Below are 10,901 nucleotides of genomic sequence, written 5' to 3'. Positions count from 1 at the left end.
CTTGGGTGACGGGTGTGTAGCATCACACTCGGTTTGGTCTGGATTCTTTAAAGAACTGCTGTGTTACAGGAGAGGATCGCACCTCAGCCTGCATGCACACCTACATTTGAGACTGTATATTTATGGATTTGCTGTTTCCTAAGTTTTATTTACAGCCCATGGATCAGCACTGCCGGTGCCTTCACATTCATGTGTGGACATGCACAGAGCTCAGGGCAATTTGAACTACCGGACAAGCATGTTCTCAGGTTAAGTGGAACAAAGTGACGCTCTTAATTCTCCTCCCGCAAATGGGAGGGTTTTTTTGTTATCTATTTAGTACCATGTCCTTTTATTTTATGTGTGTGTATGTGTGTGTGCTTTTGTTAGGCAGTTTTGCTGTTTAAAGTGTTCCGGTCACAGGGCTGATATGCTGTCATGGGATTTGAGGCACAAGAAGTCTACAGTGTGTCTAAAGGAGAGAGTTGGTGTGTTGAAGCTTCAGGCAAAAGCTTCCGAAGCGTCAGAGCTGAGAAATCAACACTGATGTATGCTCACTCCTAAGTGAAGCTAGCTTTAAACATACAAACTGAGATTTTTGTATTGATTGGCAAAAACGTTATAATCAGAGGCTCACAGAAACCCAACCCTGCATTTTCTCTGTGATTGATGATTTGGTACCTGCTAATTTTATGATGTAGCTGGCTTTACAGTGCAGAACTACCTCTGGGATCAAGAATGAACCATGCAGTGAAGGTTTAGGGGTGGCATTCTGGACAGGGTGCTGTTAGGCTGTGTGCTGTTGGCACCATGCCATACATTTATACAAGCTAAGATGTTGCTGGATGATGGAATTTATGGGACCCACCAACATATACACCTTTTCCACTGACCAAAACCTCATTCGGCAGTTCGTGACTGGAACTGAAGGACAGGCTCTTAGGGAGATAGGAGCTTATGAATCCCTTACCTCTTCCTACCCTAGGCTGGCCTGGTAGCCACGCTGTTTTGGAACTAGAGGGGGTTTATTAGTTGCCAAGGTAATATATTTGTCTGGCACCCACTTCATGGGGATGGCTGGAACTTGGCTTTTTTTTTTTTTTATGTCAAGAATTCCTCATCATTCTGACAGAACCATTTACCTCAGGTTGAGGTCTTACAGACAGTTTTCTGTATTGTTTCATGGACATTGTTTATTCAATCCATTTTCTAGACAAATGATAAAATGAGACAGTAGAATAGATTTCTTCACAGACAGGTTGGGTAGGAGATCAGGTTGATCATGAAGGTTCTTTTGTTTAAGCTATAACCATCAAACCTGGGTTTTTTTCTTTGTGTGTGTGTGTGTGTGTGTGTGTGTGTGTGTGTGTGTGTGTGTGTTGGCAGGCAGGCCAACTCTTAACATGGATATTCCAGTGCATGCCACATAGAAATGGATTCACTGGATCCAGGGTAGATGGACTGATATGATAATGGCTTAGAAAGGATGGTTTGGCTTCTCAGGGGAGCATTTTCTCTGTCCAATCACATTAGGGCAGTGACAGGCCTGTGACTGGACAGGAATAGAAAGATGTTAACTAAAAATAGCTGAAAATAGTTAACAATCCAGATTACTTTACATAGGTAGTTGGTTTTCAAAAGCATCAGAAATCCACAGGATGTGACTATTTATTTACTTGTTGAGACTAGTCTGCTCCTGACAGCCTCCAGTCTTAGAATCAAAGAAGAAATCGAGCATCTTGAGTTACTCCAGTTGTGATGAAACAGCCACCAGGCAAGAATTGCCTCTTCATCTACAGACAATGCTGTCCAAAGAAAGGACACACTTACAGGCTTAGGACAGCTTAAATCTGCCGAGACAGAGTGGGCGAGTCCTTAATATTCCTGTTTCTCTTGTCTGTCAGATGTCCATGTACCAGAAGGCTGAGGACCAATGCTCCAACATTTTAAAGTAAAGACTAGGCATTCAGCAGTCTCTATCAGTTGGCTAAATTTTTGGAAGCTGTGTTAGGCTTCCTATATATTCTCAATTATTATCAGCCATTTTTGGGTTTCTGATGGGGTTGAAGAACTCCATAGTCCCCTGACCAGCCCAGACTTTTTACCCTGAGAGGGTGGCTTTCAGATGGCATCCAACCTAAAGCCAAGACATAGCCAGGTGCAAAGTTTTTTCTTTTAAGTTAGGATAGAAGATAATGTTCAAATTTATTGACAAAATGTTGGTCTGGGTGTTAGATCTATCTTATACCAGATAATTTACAATATATGTAATAGTTGTGTTCAGTTTATATTTTGAGAGAAAGTTTTGTTTTGTTTTGTTTTTGTTTTAAATTAAACAGAAAGGGTGAAATGTTGCATTTTCTCTGTCCAGTCACATTAGGGTAGTAACAGGCCTGTGATTGGACATGAATAGAGAGGTGGAGCTAGAAGTTTAGGAGTGAGAAAGGTCAGAGAGCAGAAGAGTAGCGGAGAAAATCATCATGGAGATGGATGAAAAGGAGGACAATCCAGACCCCCCATGATTTTAAACAGCTACAAGTAGTTAAGGTTTTCACAAGGTTAGAATAATTGGGTTTAAACATTGTCTTTATCATTTGGCTCTGAAATTATTGTATTGGCATCTTGTAAATTCTGATCTTATTGATATATAAACCTGATTGCATAATTAAGCCTTAAGAGTCATATTTCTACCAGGTAACTAGGTGCTAGATGACTGATTGTGGGGTGTGTGGGGTGTTACTTGTAAGCGAGATGATCTTGCTAGCTGGGAGAAAATAGCTGGAGCCTGCTGGGACATAATGATGTTGCTAGCCAGTACCGGTGGGCCAGAAGAGATTGTGGGGTGATTTCTTTTTTAATATTTCCTGCAACCAGGGCCTTAAGAAAACTGTCTAACTGGAAGGAGAGAGCAGGGTGATCTCTCTATGGATGTTCCAAGGTGTGTTGTTCACAGATTCGCAGGTTGACATCTGATGTGACCACCCTTGGGTATTGGAAGAAGATTGGTTGTCTAGATTGGCCAACTGAGCATGTGCTAAGCCTCTCATGGTATGTTCTGAAAGATTTCTTGTGTCTTCCACTGGTTCTAGAGCTTCCAAAAATGCTTTCTCTCCTCCAATCTGGTTCTGGCTCTTTTTTTTTTTCCTGGTCTTTTTTTGATTAAAGTGCTTTGAAGCCTTCTCCTCATTTTCAGGGACAGAGATAAATAACTGTGTATCCCATACAGTATTCTTCAGGGTCTGTGTGTCAGCCCAACATCTCGTTTATGCTGGGGGGCGGGGGGGAGGGGTGTAACTCAGGGCTTTGGAAATGTTATAGCTCTATGTTTCCGCCCCACAGATACCCTCTTTTCTTGATTTCCCAGTATTTGTGGATGGTCTGACTAGGATCCATACCATTTGGCCTATGATTCAGGAAATCAAGGTATCAAACTGGCTGAGGGTGTTGATTGGTCATGTACTGACGACAAGCTCCAGGAGGGTGTTGATGGTCATGTACTGACAAGCTCCAGGAGGAGGTGTGGGTAGCGATGTTTATTTATGCAGGTATAGAAGAGAGATGGATCATTTGCATTTTCTGTTCCTAATTCAGCATTCCTCTCGTTCCTTCTTGTTCTTTTTTTGAATGGAATGATGTCACCCACTCACTGGTTTTATATAGCTCTCGCTGAAGTAGAACTCAACAGAAATTGCGCCTATTAATTAGAAACCCAGAATGTGGGCAGTTTTGAACTGCTAATTAATACTTAACCGATTGAGTTGTATTCACAAGTTTTAAGCCCCTTTTCTTTTCCTGAACCTAGAACTTTGTTATCAGAGAGGATGGCGTCTTTTTAAAAAGCATCTCCTTTAAAAATAGTTCCATTTATCTCCAGGAAAACCTCAGGTCTGTTATTTTCTTCTTCTCTCTGCCCTTTGGGGAGGTCATTAGTGAGAGCCAGAGAGGAACACATGGCTCAGGTCCCTTCTTCTCTGCCCTCCGATTGCTTCCTTCCATCCTCACAGCAGCAGAGTGGGTGGATGCTCAGGAAGGGCCCAGAGATGTCTTCCTCCGTATTGGCCAGGCAGAGACAATCTCCTCGATGTCTAGGCTCCATGGCGACATTGGTGGCTTTCAGCAGGGTAGCGAATGCTCTGCCCATCACCATAGCCACTTGTAGGGAACCAAACAAATCCATGAAAGTAGATGTCCAAAGTCTGAAGCCTCCATCTTTTCAGCGTCTGGAATCCTCTGCAGAAGCCAGCAACACTGTTGCTCAGGAGTGTGGCTTTCTGGGCCCAGTGCCAACGGCTCACACAGGCCTCTCTGTTCAGCCCAGACTGCATCTCAACCTGACTTTTTTTTTTTTTTTTTTTTTTTTTTTTTTTTTTTTTTTTTTTAGGTGGCCCAGCAGGGATCCCCTTATGACTGGAATCAGAGTTTGCACAGACTCCTATGAGGTAGGTCTATATGAAGCGTATGGGATATTTCCAACAACTGGCTCCATTGTATCCTGGCCTTGGGGGAGTAGAGAGAAAGGTTCTTGTAGCTGCGGTCGCATTTGAATCTACGGAGCCAGGCAAAGCCATGTGTGCTGCATGTGCTGGGGGCTGCTGCTGCTGTGGCCATGGGCTGGCCATGTGCTTTGTGTTTCCTTTCTTTTTCAGAAGGTGGTTGATTCATGCAAAATGCTTAAAAATGCCTGCCATGCACAGTGAGGGAGGGATCAGGTCCCCTTTGATGTGCAGGGTCTTTTTGGAGATTCCAAAAAAACCAGTTCAAAAGGTTTTCTTTGGATACCACACCTCCAGCATATGTGAAAGTAAAGGCCAGGCTCTCCAGGCGGCTTGCTGGGGAAAACATCTTGAGGTGGCTTCTTTCTTTTCTGTTTTGTCTTGGGCTGACCACAGGTTTTCAGATTTCTCACTGTCCTGGTGGTCAAAGGAGGGAATTGAGCAAAGAAAAATGGCCAGCTGAGCTTTTTGGATGTCCAGAGAAACAAGGACACACTCTCTTACAGTCTTGTACAGTCAGATGGCCAGGGCCAGTTGGTGACTTTCCAGCCACGAGGTATTTCCCTGCTGGTACTTCTGAGCTTACAGAGCCACCTGGGGAAGCACAGACTGAAGAGGAGCCATCTGGTCACCAGGGCGGGTCCTATTGCAGCTCTGCTCCTGCTGGTTTTCAGGTTGTAGGCACGGTGCTGTCATCTTTTAAGGACATGATTGGGCAATGATGGGGATACTGGATGAGCCCAAGGGGATGATGGCAGTGACTCAGATGAAAACCATTTACCATGCTCCTCCGTTCTTAAGTTTTCTGTGCTTCCGTGTCCTTGGGGGTGGGCTCTGGAAAGACTCTAGCACCCTCAGCTTGCTCACAGACAAGCAAAACACCACAGACCCAGTCTCCTTATGCACCCAGCTGTGGCCTAGATGTCAGGGGCTCAGGGAAGGAATGTTTTCCTTCTTTTCTATCTTGTAGGAACTCTTTGGATTCCTCATTCTGCAAGGCCCTTACACCATAGGTGGAGGCTCCTACTGTGACAAAACTGCTTTGCAACAGTGAGTGGGAAACGGGTAAAAACCAGATGCCCCAATCCTTCATGTGTTAGTGAAAAGCCAAGGGGCAACCCAGGCAGGCTGGCTGCGTGGGCAGAGGGGACAGTCTGGACTGTTTGCTAGCACAGGTATATCAATGCATCTCTGGAGAAGGGAGGCGATAGGGAGGCTCCCACAGTCTTGCCATCTGTTCTCTTGGAGTTAGACTCCATTTCTCTCTTCACACAAGGTAGGTTCCTGCCCCCAGCAGCCGCCAACCTCCTAGCCAAAGCTGGCATCTCTGAAATGCCACAAATGCTCAGTTGGCCTTCCAAGTGATTTACCACAACATATGGAAATATCCTGGCCAAGCCTATAGCTATTTGGCAGATTATAGGTATATATAAATCATGCGCTAATTTTAATGCAATTTACCCCTGCTCTGCAATGCTCTCTGGTTATCTATCCTTCACAGGTTTTCCTTGCAGGTCTCCTTGACCACTGAGAATCACTCCTGTCTTAAATGGAGACTAACCCTTATGTAACCATAAGGCAGTGCTCTCTCCATTGTCCTTACAGGGGAGTGTGGTGAATTATTGTTTTTCTTTCCTGGCTTGACATCCTCATGGACCCCTGGTTTCAAAGTATTCCCACACATGCCCTCCGTGTCATGTTGTATCTTTGCTGACTTCTGAAATCTGCCCTGAAGAGAAGGAGGCTTCTGAACTGGAAACATCATCTTTATGTATCATAGACTCACCCTTCCCTCTAGGACATTCAATTTCTTTCTCTGTCTCCCTTCCTTTTCTTCCTTTCATCTCCATCTTTCTTTTTTGATACAATGCCTCATGTAGGCAGTGGACGTAGCCAAGAGTGACCTTGAACTTCTGGTCCCCCTGTTTCTACTATCCGACACTAGATTTACAGATAGGTACTATATGACCCTTGGTTTATGTGTTACTAAGGATCGAACTTCTTGCATGCTAGGGAAGCATTCTGTCAACTGAGCTGCATACCCAGCCTTGGGTTCCTGTCTTCACTCTGGAACAAACGTCAACCTTCAATTACTGTATGAGTTACCAGGTAGGAAGTAAGTACTGCATAGTCAGGCAAGCTAACAGGTAATACGGATTACTTCGTCAGGCGAGTAGTGTGATAAGCAGTGCCTTTTATCAAGGAATTGGAAACCTCCTGTACCTATTCCAGTTTTACACATGAAAATGCCACTAATCTTTGCCAGCCGTGGGGGCATATGCCTGTAATCCCAGCACTAAAGGGGAAGAGGCAGGAGGGCCAGCAGTTGAAGGCTAGCTTCAACGGAAAGAGTTTGAAGCCAGTCTGAGCTACAGGAGACTCCACCTCAGCAAACAAACAAACAAACAAACAACAGTCGCTTTCAAAGTTAGACTAGTACTGGGTGTGCATGCTGCAATGTCAACATAAGGACAAGGCCTCTCTTCTCCCTCTTCTATACGGTTCCCTCACAGCTAAGTGGAGGCCACTCTCAAGTTCACATACACTTTGGGGTTTTCTCCCTCCTGAAACTTAGCTAGCTTGGTGGTGTAATTAATCCAAAGTGATAGGTAGAATTCCATTTCGTGTATGTTTTCTTTAATGTTAGCCAATCCTGTAGATAGATTTTATGCTTCACTTCAGTCAACAATGAGCCAATTGACTAATCTGAAGAGCCATATAATTAGAACCAATCTGTATTTATCAATTCATTTCCTAAGTTTGTTTAGGTGATTTGTCTTTGTGCCTGGATCTCCTAGAACAGCCAAGGATTTTCAGATATCTCTCACCCGGCTCCTAGAAGACATTCAGCACAAAACACTCAGGGCCAAGATAAGCACACATGATTTGTTTCATGGGCGTGGCTTAGCTCTCTTCCATAAATTCTGGGACCAGAGACAGACTCAGGGATATCTGTTGGAGTTGTGAGGAGCCTAAGTCTTAAAGGGCTAATGATGTTAATGGGCACGTCAGGACCGTTTCATAACTGGAAAATTGGAAGTACACACGAAGTAACTTGATAGGGAGAAAAGATTTGAGTATAATAAAATTTTGCCCCAAGTTGGAAGGTGTCTTGGACCAGGGTATTGTTAGTGATGAAAGTTAAGAACAAAGTCTGTCTGTGTGATTACTACTGAGACTACCGGTGCAGTCATTAATAATGTTGTGTCATTTTCCTTTGTGTCTGTTCTTCATGGTCTGAGGGCCGAGTGATACATCTCAATGCTAGGTATGGCACTTTGAATGGCGCAGATGTTCAGAAATATTAACTGTTTATTAAGTCAACTGATATTTAGTTAACACTGATTGAACAAAATCCTTAAATAATTCATGGCTTAGGTGTCCACTGTACCTGCAGTCCTCTTAAAGAGAAAGCTCTGAGCCCCCGTATTTGTTAATGCACAGGCTAGGGGATTAAAACAGAAAAATCCCTGAATACATGAATAGAGAGAGAGAATAGAAGTTTCACACTCTCTTATGTGACAGTCCAGAAGTCAGGAAAGCTGGGATGGGTCCAAGGCAGTCAGTCCCTGCAGATGCAGCAAGCAGGAAGAAGAAAGAGTGTGAAGGAGGTGACATGTTTCCCCTCCTTACCCCCAGCCCCTGCCTCCACCCCATGGGGCAGTGATTTGAAAGTGGCATTGAGCCTTCTGCTCACAGTCTATTGGCTACAATGGGGTCACGGCCAAGACAAAGGGAAAACTGGAAAGTACAGTCTTATATGCACAGGAGTTCCATTGTTAAAAGTGTGGAGAAGAGATACTTGTAACCTCTAATACAGTCTCTAAGCTTAATTTCTCATTGAGCCTTTCCTTAATCTGGATCAGCTGCAGAACAGATCTTGAGAGGAGCCAGACTTCTGCTCTGCATGGGGTAGATTGTAGCTTACTTTGAGGAGATGACTCTCTCTCATTTGTAATTTCTACGATTCTGCAAATAGAAGGGATTTTTAATTTTTCACAGGTCAGCCAGTTTTCCTGTTTTTTTGTAAATATGAAAGATATTAATTCTTCATAAATTCAATGGCTATAGAAAAAGGTACCCTGTCAAGTGTTTCCTCAGATGCTCCAAAAAGGCTGATACAAGAGCATAAAGATGAAGAAATTGATAAAAAGAGTGGCCAAGTGGAGGGACGTCTGTAAGAAGCGAGCTAAGAGGCTCCATGTTCACCATCTCTGCTCCACTGTGGGTCAGCAACGTGCTCACCACTATCCTAGGTCACCTCTTTTGTATCGCAGTTTTCCCTTCTGGAAAAGTGTGGGCGATCCTATCCCAGTCCTTCCCTTTATAGGTTTGTTCCCAAGAGTAAGGAAGATGTAGCAATGGGGTACCTTGTGCAGGTTCTCATTTATAGAAGTTGCTTAGTGAAACTGCACACCCTCTCTCCTCTCCTGTCCTTCTTTACAAAACAGGGGACTAGTGTCATTCTATGTCTTAGTTGTGTTTCTGTTGCTATGATAAACACCATGATCAAAGGTAGCATGGGGAGGGAAAGATTTATTTCATTTCCACTTGCACATCACTGTTCATCATCAAAGAAAGTTAGAGCAGGAACTCAAGGCAGGAACAGAAACAAACGTCATGGAGAAGTATTGCTTAGTGGCTTGCCTGCTGTGGCTTGTCCTGCCTGCTTTTCTGTACTGTCCAGAACCACCTGACCAGGGATGGCACCAATAGTGAGCTAAACCCTCCCACTTGAGTTATTAATCAAGAAAATGCCCTACAGACTTGCCTTATGGGCCAATCTTATGGAGACATTTTTTCAATCAGATTTGCTCTTCCCAGATATATCTAAGTTTTTGTTACGTTGACAAAAGCCAACCATCCTGCAAGCAAGTAGAATAACTCTCAAGGCATTCCCTGTCATGAATGTTCCTGTGAAGATAGTCTTTTTATAAGCCACTAAGGAAAGCAACATTTTAGCTCTATAGGATGGTGACTGAACCAGTCAGAGGCTCTGGGTATAGGGTTTAGGCAACTGACCACAGCAGAGAATCACACCTCTGAATGCACCTCCCAGGTCCCTGCAGAACTGGATGGGTAGGAGTGAAATTAATCAACAGGTAGCTGAAGAGCTAGAGAATACAATATCCTAAGGCCTGGACAAGCTGAGTGAGGAGTCTAAGAATTTTAAGGAGGCAAGGTCTACTAGAAACCGGAAACAGAACCCACTTGGTGAAGGTTGGGGAAATGCTAGGGAAGGCGTAGCACCTGGAGGGAGCAGGTTTGGTTTGCTCAGTCCATCTATCCCTAGGCTTCCAGAGCAAAGCAGAAAGTGGAGAGTTCAGCCTGGCTCAGGTTCCAGAGGAGGAAGGACAGAAGAGGGAAGCTGGATGGCCTCTCACAGGATGGCAGTCCCTGGGCTAAGGAGGCTCGTGGGACGTGTGAAGGAAGTTGGAGGGGTTTAGACCCAGAGGGAGATGGCAGCTTTCTTCCACAGTGACGATGGCTGACCCTGCTAGTAGCAGATACCCCTGTTTGTGATGCGGAAGGATCTAAACTGATATGATGACTTAGAGAGAAAGGCAGAGGGACTGGTTTTGAAAGCTGGTTGCTGGGAAATTGTGGAGGCAGTGTTAGAAGCTCAAGCCCTATCAGCTCCTTTCTTCAGTTCCTTCTCTCCAGCCTCCCTCCTTCTCCCTCCTTCCCCCTCCTCTCCCTCTTCCCCCTCCTCCCCCTCCTCCCCTTCCATCAGACATTCTTTTAATGATTACTTGCCAGGTAGGAATCTAGGAGTTGGGGAAAAACAAGGGGTGACTAAAGATCACAGTCCTAACTGGGGATACAATTCAGCTGCCAGTTGCTGGTGAAACTTCTCTGTCTTTGTTCTTTCAAGGCCATGCCAGGCCTTCCCTTGCTGGGCTTACACAGGGAAGCCCTAAGTGGTATTTCCTGGTGGCCTACGAGGTGATAGGTTTCTTTGTAAGAAGTGACTCCTGCACACTCTAAGAAAACCACTTGTGACCTTACAGCCACCCACAGCAGCTCTAAACCAAGAATTTGACATCGCTTCCCTTAGAGGCACACTGGAGACAGATGTAGTGAGATAATGGAATCTCCTGAAATACAGAGGTGAACTGTAGGGGAGTTTTCGCCCCAGAGAACTAAGTTGAGGGAATAGGGTTGGTTGCTGAGTATATCACCATGCTTTAAAAGATTCGTTTTTATTATTTTTAATAATATATGAGTGTGTTTGTCTGTGCGTCTGGATATGTGCCCGCGTGTGTAGGTACCTGAGAACGACAGTGGCACAGGATCCCCTGGAGCTGCAGACGCAGATGGCTTTGCTGTGAGCTGCCTGACTTGGGTGCTGGGAACCAAACTTTGGTCCTTTGTAAGAGCAGCATGTGCTTATAGCCATTGAGCCTTCTCTCCAGCCTCTGTTGAGCC

General features: G+C 44.6%; 1 long non-coding RNA gene across 1 annotated transcript in view; it reads left to right on the top strand.

The window, feature by feature from the left end:
- The window catches only part of LOC116082190, a 34,015-nt gene that overhangs the window by 10,314 nt on the left and 12,800 nt on the right, over window positions 1-10,901 (top strand). The window contains exon 3 of the long non-coding RNA XR_004115204.1: window positions 4,361-4,418. This is a non-coding gene — a long non-coding RNA (uncharacterized LOC116082190). The remainder of the gene's footprint in view (window positions 1-4,360; window positions 4,419-10,901) is intronic.

The sequence above is a fragment of the Mastomys coucha genome, unplaced genomic scaffold, assembly GCF_008632895.1.
Source record: "Mastomys coucha isolate ucsf_1 unplaced genomic scaffold, UCSF_Mcou_1 pScaffold7, whole genome shotgun sequence".
Lineage (NCBI taxonomy): Eukaryota > Metazoa > Chordata > Mammalia > Rodentia > Muridae > Mastomys > Mastomys coucha.
Note: the sequence above shows the minus strand (reverse complement) of the source record. Positions and strands in the feature narration are given on the sequence as shown.